Here is an 8,816-nt window from a genome sequence, read left to right on the forward strand (position 1 = left end):
CTGGTCAAGTAAATCAGGTCCCAATAAATGGTTGAAGTTTTAACACTCTGTTTGCTCTGCTGAATTGTTATGTCACATATTTTCTTTTCTATTACCTTCCTTGTTGCATACATGTTTTTACATCTTCTTTTTGCTACATTTGGTTCCTTCTCGATTATGACATTAGCAATATTGTCTCTGATACTCAAAATTTTCATTTTAGAATGGTGCTATTGCTTGCTTTATTGAGTCGGGATCAATGGCGTACTTTTGTAATTGGCTGTACAAGACATCCACGTGGAGCATTATCTTATGAAATATCCCTAACCAACAGGAAAATTTTAGATGTTGCAGTTTCAACCTTAGACCATATGCTTCATTCAAGACTGTCTGGTTGCTGGTATCTTCTATGCACTGAAGACATTGTAGAAGGGCCTCTTTGTTTTCGTGAACTGTAAGGACTGTGCCGGCCATGTGGCCGAGCGGTTCTAGGCGCTTCAGTCCGGTACCGCGCTGCTGCTTCGGTCGCAGGTTCGAATCCTGCCTCGGACATGGATGTGTATGATGTCCTTAGGTTAGTTGGGTTTAAGTAGTTTTAAGTCTAGGGTACCGGTGACCTCAGATGTTAAGTCCCATACCGCTTGGAGCCATCTGATTTTTGTAAGGATTGTTCTCGACTTAAAGTTCCACCTTGTGGCTGATCCATGAGGAACTCTTCCTTTCACAATTGCATCTAGAACAGCCACTAATTGAGGTGAACGAGAGAAGAATATTGATTCCTCTGCAATGTTGTTTGGAACCTTGCGTGTTGGACGCACATTAAATTAAAAAACTTGCAAAATCTTTTGAACAGGCTCTCCAGTCGATAACAGACAATGAAATACTGCAAACCAACTGAAATTTAGAAGATACACCAGAAGTTTCAGCTGCTATCACAGACGCAGAATCTGGCTTAGCTATTTCTGCATTCATTTCTGCATGGGACACATCGAACATATAACCTGTTAAATCATTCTGTGTATCTTTGGACGCACCATTAAAGACAGTAACGTTGTTCATGTGCTATTTTACAACTGCATATAAAGCTGAAGCGAACTTTATTAGCCCTCGAAATATTCCAGGACTGTTAGATTCTGCTGTTTCATCATATCCACGTAAGGCAAGTTCAAACACCCCGCAGAACTTAATACAGTCATTTATTTTGGAAAGGACATAGCGATTTTTCCTTACGATGTCCTTGTGCCTTTCTATACGCTCTCTCAGAGTTGAGCTGAGCTGTTGCTTAATTTGCCGGCCGAAGTGGCCGTGCGGTTAAAGGCGCTGCAGTCTGGAACCGCAAGACCGCTACGGTCGCAGGTTCGAATCCTGCCTCGGGCATGGATGTTTGTGATGTCCTTAGGTTAGTTAGGTTTAACTAGTTCTAAGTTCTAGGGGACTAATGACCTCAGCAGTTGAGTCCCATAGTGCTCAGAGCCATTTGAACCATTTTTTTGTTGCTTAATTTCTGTTTATCCATAGTACTGATAAACATAAACAAGCAGTCTTATGGGCAGTAGACTCCTCGTACTTCTTAGCTTTCTGTGTTACGTGACGCAGATCTGACACGCCAGCGCATGTCCAACTTGCATCGCTATCGTTATCAAACAGCACCACGAAAAACAAAAAAAGTTTATTTGTAGAAATGCAGCCGCAAATGCAACTATTTGCTTTACGTATATCGGCATTAAAAGACCTGCGAAATGTCTTACCTCGGCTTGTTTGCTCTTGTTTTAATGCAAGCTGAGGCATCAGTCTACCGAGCTCTTTTATTTCACCCTTCTCTTCCAAACTTAAAGCCAAGAAATTTGTTTCTAAAGGATTTGAACGCTCTTCGTTCTTCTTTCAAAACGGACTCCAAGAACCGATGAATGTACGTATGAGCACTACAGCACAATAAATAATCGAATACAATGTTAAGAGATTGTAAGAAAGTCACCCCTTTACAATGAAGACACACGTACTAACTGTTTTGGTTGTGGGCTGCAGCCTTTCAGTTCGGGTCAATAATTAGTGCGTTTCCACCGGAATCCAACTCTCATTTGATGGGGTGCAGACCTTCTATTCGGGTCAATTCGTGCGGTTTCATCGGAATCCGACTCTCATATGAGCTGGTCCCTCCACCACTGCAAATGCCCATATCACTAGCTAGAGATGTTTCCTCTTGCCCCTTTCCTGTGAAGGAACACTCATAGGCTTTCACACGGAGATACATAGGAGAATCTCGGCAGCACCTGCGCAACGTTTCGGGTCATGTCCGTGCTGTCTGAACGACTGAAAAGTTTTTCATGCTGCAAAATATTGGGTTGGGGTTAAGTTCGTAGCATTTTTCCATAAGTTTAATGAACACAACAGATATACATAACAGAGACTTTAATCACCAATAATACATTCTCCTTCACTATTTACAACAGTCTGCCAACTCTGCGTAAGTATTGGATTCTGCGACTGTTGAAATCACACGGTTTTGGGGCGCAGAAGTCGTCGAGCCCTGTTCGGCGGGCATTTCCATCCGGAAAGGAAGTTCCTTGAAGACTGTTCGATAGTGAGCGGAAAAGGTGAAAATCTAAGGGCGCAAGTTTCGGTGAATAAAGTGGGTGCGGAATGACTTCCCAAAACAACTACCAACTCCTGTACAGCGCTTTTTGTCAGTCTACCAGAATGCAGGCGCGCATTGTCGTGGAACAGCATCGCTTCACGGAGGTTTCCTGGTCGTTGTTCTCGGAAACGCTGCTGGCGTTAACGAACGTTCGATTCTTTGACTTCAACAAAGCTGCCGATTACCTGTAAACATTTCCCAGAAAAAGACAGTAAAACGAGAGGCCCTCGAGCTGGCGAAGGTTACGACTCGCCACAGCTTAGGCGGTGCAGCCTGCGCGGCTTTTATACAGAGACAAAGGCGCATTGTGCAGAGTCCGTTGCGTAAATAGCGTTGCGTGTTTGTGTCTGATGAGCGCTAGAATTCTCCACGATGCAAGAGTGCAATATAATGATCCTGAAGAGGTGCCAGTGTCTGTAGCAGATTTACTGACGAAATGTCAAGACCAACATTCTCTGGAGTCCATGAACTAGGGAAAAATCGCTCAAAAATCTGAACTCGGGCACACATGGAGTAGCTGATACGATAGTTGTGTATGTTGTTATCATAGCAGCGCTGCACGAAGCTGCTGATGCCTATTTAGACGAAACTTTTAGCATAGACAAGAGGCCACGGTGTTACGCAGAACGTCTGAAGTTGCTAGCATCACGTTCCTTCTGCATATCGAGCGGAATTGAAAGCAAATCTTTGTTCATTCCTGAAACTGCGTCCTATGGTGCATGGATATTAGCGACAGGAACCGAAGCCTGCTTCCAGTCAGAACGGGCAGCTGCGGCAGTCTGCAGCTGTGCATTTCACGCTTCTGCACCGCACCAGCAGAGCGATTCTGTAGGGAATGAAGGCAGAATGCGGCAACTTGATTCGAAGACAATGTGAATTTTTAACTGCACAGTATCAACAGGATTCGTGTCTTTTCAACATCAGATGTGGTTTTACTAGTTTCCACACTGTAAGTCTGTCTATAAATTTGACAGAAAACCTTAAGAGTTCCTAGTCGTATGTAAAGTATACAGGCAGTAAAATACAATCAATACCTTCACCATGTGATAACAGTGGCAATGTTACCAATGACATCTCCACTAAAGTTGAATTACTAAACAAGGTTTTTTGATATTACTTTGTAACATCTGTTTTCGATCTGTTTTGTATCTGTATTGATATTTCTATGTCAATTGGTTCAAATGGCTCTGAGCACTATGGGACTTAACATCTATGGTCAACAGTCCCCTAGAACTTAGTACTACTTAAACCTAACTAACCTAAGGACATCACACAACACCCAGTCATCACGAGGCAGAGAAAATCCCTGACCCCGCCGGGAATCGAACCCGGGAACCCGGGCGTGGGAAGCGAGAACGCTACCACACGACCACGAGCTGCGAACTCTATGTCAATTCGTAGTGTTGCTTATATAGAGTGTTCTATCTGTCACGCAAATTCTTTGACTATGTATACATCCATTACTGGCCATTAAAATTGCTACACCACGATGATGTGATACAGACGCGAAATTTAACCGACAGGAAGAAGATGCTGCGATAGGCAAATGATTAGCTTTTCAGAGCTTTCACACAAGGTTGGCGCCGGTGGCGACGCCTACATCGTGCTGACAAGAGGAAAGTTTCCAACCGATTTCTCATACACAAACAGCAGTTGACCGGCGTTGCCTGGTGAAACTTTGTTGTGATGCCTCGTGTAGGGAGGAGAAATGCGTACCATCACGTTTCCGACTTTGATAAAGGTCGGATTGTAGCCTATCGCGATTGCGGTTTATTGTATCGTGACATTGCTGCTCGCATTGGTCGAGATCCAATCACTTAGCAGAATATGAAATCGGTGGGTTCAGGACGGTAATACGGAACGCCGTGGTGGATCCCAACGGCCTCGTATCACTAGCAGTCGAGATGACAGGCATCTTATCCGCATGGCTGTAACGTATCGTGCAGCCACGTCTCGATCCCTGAGTCAACAGATGGGGACGTTTGCAAGACAACAACCATCTGCACGAATAGTTCGACGACGTTTGCAGCAGCATGGACTATCAGCTCGGAGACCATGGCTGCGGTTACCCGTGACGCTGCATCATAGACAGGAGCGCCTGCGATGGTGTACTCAACGACGAACCTGGGTGCACGAATGGCAAAACGTCATTTTTTCGGATGAATCCAGGTTCTGTTTACAGCATCATGGTGGTCGCATCCGTGTTTGGCGACATCGCGGTGAACGCACACTGGAAGCGTGTATTCGTCATCGCCATACTGGCGTATCACCCGGCGTGATGGTATGGGTGCCATTGGTTACACGTCTCGGTCACCTCTTGTTCGCATTGACGGCACTTTGAACAGTGGACGTTACATTTCAGATGTGTTACGACCCGTGGCTCTACCCTTCATTCGATCTCTGCGAAACCTTATATTTCAGCAGGATAATGCACGACCGCATCTTGCAGGTCCTGTACGGGCCTTTCTGGATCCAGAGAATGTTCGACTGCTGCCCTGGCCAGCACATTCTCCAGATCTCTCACCAATTGAAAACGTCTGGTCAATGGTGGTGGTCGAGCAACTGGCCCGTCACAGTACGCGGGTCACTACTCTTCATGAACTGTGGTATCGTGTTGAAGCTGCATGGGTAGTTGTACCTGTACACGCCATGCAAGCTCTGTTTGACTCAATGCCTAGGCTTATCAAGGCCGTTATTACGGCCAGAGGTGATTGTTCTGGGTGCTGATTTCTCAGGATCTATGCACCCAAACTGCGTGAAAATGTAATCACATGTCAGTTCTAGTATAATATATTTATCCAATGAATACCCATTTATCATCTGCATTTCTTCTTGGTGTAGCAATTTTAATGGACAGTAGTGTATTTCAGTTACGTGAACTGTTTGAACGATATTGTTTAATCTGTGCTTGTGGATTTAAATTACTACTGGATGATTGTTATATGATGTTCAGTAAATAACTTGGTCCATAGTTATGGAACGCAGGGTTGAATGTAAAAGATGCGGGAAAGCCCCGCAGCTATGGAAGCAGCCTGGCGGAGTGGAAAAGATGTGGTTGGCGCGCAAGTGGCAACTCGTCCTTTGTGACGAGAAGGGAGTCTGGGCTGAGCAGTTCTGTGGTTAATATCTCGCTAGCAGTAGCGAAATCGTTGTGGCTTATATTCTTGGCGTTTGAGGCCAGAGGAGCTTTTGAGCAGTATTTATGGGCCTCGGATGCTGCATTTCGTGATACTATTATCATGGCATGGGTTTTTGGCTCTGTAAAAATATAATCCCGATGTCAAGAAGATCTGTAACAGGGTGTGGCCAACGGTACTGTCATGATTGGATCGCCTCCATGTTAACAACCCCTGCAAATTACGCCACCACTACCACCAGCCTCACACTAAATAGTTTATATTTGGCACTCTGTAAATTTGTGAAATTTCGTTGATTTTAATAATAATCGTGGTGTTACTAAAAGCTCTTACACCTGTGATTATACCAAATCACAAACGTGGACAGGAATCCTATCCTAGTGAATTTTATTCCGAGTGTCCCAATTTATTATGGAATGATTTATTCGGCAACTGTAAAAATAGTTGTGGTTGCTTTCTAATGTGTGGAGCTAGAGTGTTAGAGGTTACTACCGTCATCTTCTCCGGTCGCAACTCTCCCACCTGTTGCATCTAGCAGTCAGGCCTATTAGATGTGTGGCCTGGCAGGCGAGTGCTTTGATGATTTGTGCATCGGAAATGATATGAGTTATGGTAGGCACTGATACTGTAGAATGATAGCAGAGCCCTATCACCCAAGTGTTTTGCATTAATTTTTTTCCTTTTTAATTATCTCGACGCATCTGACAAATAAATTTTAAATATGACACTGTCTGTAAACATTTCCGATGGACTCATTCCACCTTGACAAGACCACATTCCCATTGTATTGCATTCTTTTTGATCAGAGCTTGGCTATTCTAGTAATAGGGAGCTTATCGCAAATACGTCTGAACAAAATGGCTACCCTCTACTGAATGATCATGACCACCATTCTGTTTTATATCTCCTCTTTTATTTTCTGAGATTCTACCACCGCAATGATTCAAAATTTCCTCCAATACATTTAAACGTAAAAGAAAACAAGGAATTTTCTGCCCAGTGGGCATGATATTACGTACACATTTCAATATCCTAGGGTCTCTTGTTGTTATTCCTTATTACTACAGAGCACTTTCTGGATTGGTACAGATATCCACTACTCCTCTATCTCTCTCTCTCTCTCTCTCTCTCTCTCTCTCTCTCTCTCTCACTCACTCACTCTCATTATCTCATTCATTAATAACCTAGAGAATTTACTAGCGGTCAGGATATTCAAAGAAAATCTTGCTTTCTTGCACAGTACTTGTAACTAAGTCGCCACATTCAAATTACATGATTAAACATGTAAAATAAAACAGAACAACCGACTTTAGCCAGTACGTATCAAATCTTCCCCACAGCAAAATTTCAACCCAAATTTACAAGTCACAGACCTTCGGATTAAAAAAAAAAATGGCTCTGAGCACTATGGGACTCAAAATCTGTGGTCATCAGTCCCCTAGAACTTAGAACTACTTAAACCTAACTAACCTAAGGACATCACACACATCCATGCCCGAGGCAGGATTCGAACCTGCGACCGTAGCAGGCGCGCGGTTCCGGACTGAGCGCCTAGAACCGCTAGACCACCGCGGCCGGCCCTTCGGATTAAATTTCACATGTAACCTTTCCTACGGACCTTTCACATTCTCTGCGGGATTTATGCTCATCTCCCACTGCACTCTAACCCTCATTGTGTTGCTGAGCAGGTGGCTAACTCACCTTTTTTTCTCTCAAAGCATCAAAATTTCTAATTTGCTTCACACAAATGTAATTAATAATGACAATTTTGGTTTCATGATTACTTAATTATCTCACACACGGATCCTCAACTGAAAGTCTGCACAAGCACTTCTGTTTTCCATTGTCCCTTGGTCAGATTGAGACAAAGTCAGTGCTCATCATGTAGAAGTGCTTGTTCTTAATTCAAATTCTGCACACGCAATTCTTAAATAGTCTCAGCTTAAATTTCCACAAGCAAGTATGTCAGCTTAAAATTACAACACGCAAGTATCTCAGCTTAAAATTTCCACACGTGGTTTCATTGCGACAGTTGATCACTACCAAAGAATCCTAAGTTCCCCATGAATTTTATTGCCTACCTTTACATGAATCTCCCACCAAAAAGTTTTGTTCTCGTCGATATTCTGAAAACGGAAATCATTATTTCTAGTTACTCTTAAACATTCCACATGCATACCGTTCCCATTTTCTCTAGTTTTACAGAGCACACTAAAAATAGGTGTTTTATCTTCAGGAACCAGCGACAGAGTGTCGGAACATGGCCATTCACCAGGCCATCCCACGCTTCCTGAGAAGTGGGGGAAGACCCTGTTACCGTATTGGTCAGCCACACTCCAGGCCCTCTAGTGCTCTTGAATACTTCCTTTCTTTGGTTCTGCGAAAGGTGACCAGAGGACTGTCTCAAAGATAATTACAGATTCTTCATCCACTACCTGTGGTCAGCAGACAACAAACCATTCACTCATTTCTCAAACATCACAAAACGGTATATAGGGATCTATTTTTGAAGGAAGTGCACATATGAATAATTAAATATACAAATTGTCCTTATCTACATCAGTATCCGGTTTCAGTGTATTGAATAAAATTGTGTTACTATGAAACGGCTGTTCCGAGAAGAACAACGAATTATGTTGTTATACAATGGGTATTATTGCACCCAATGAGGCAAACCTTTTCTATGTCGGATAGTATTGTACTCTTTCAGTATTTAAAGTTCTGTTTTATAGTTTCAGAAACACTCCAGTTCCAGTGCATTTATAAATCAATCTGCAGTCATTTCCTTAAATAATTTGCCTTACTTGAAAAGCTACCTGAAAATAGGAAAGTTGATCTGAAGTGAAAACGATTATTAACTGTTGCGTTTATAAACTTTGATCAGAATTACAAAGTTTATCCGCGTTCATTTCGTGAGAAAGTGCTTGAACTTAAAAGTATTGTTGTGTTGGCATTTGCACAGCCAACTATATTTTGAGTAGGTTAATGGACTGCTTATCTAACCCATTTGTTATTTAAAGAGTTATACTTCGTTGTGCTTTATTTAATTAATAATTATTGATAAG

This window comes from Schistocerca americana, chromosome 2 (genome assembly GCF_021461395.2).
Source record: "Schistocerca americana isolate TAMUIC-IGC-003095 chromosome 2, iqSchAmer2.1, whole genome shotgun sequence".
In the NCBI taxonomy this organism is placed as follows: Eukaryota; Metazoa; Arthropoda; class Insecta; order Orthoptera; family Acrididae; genus Schistocerca; species Schistocerca americana.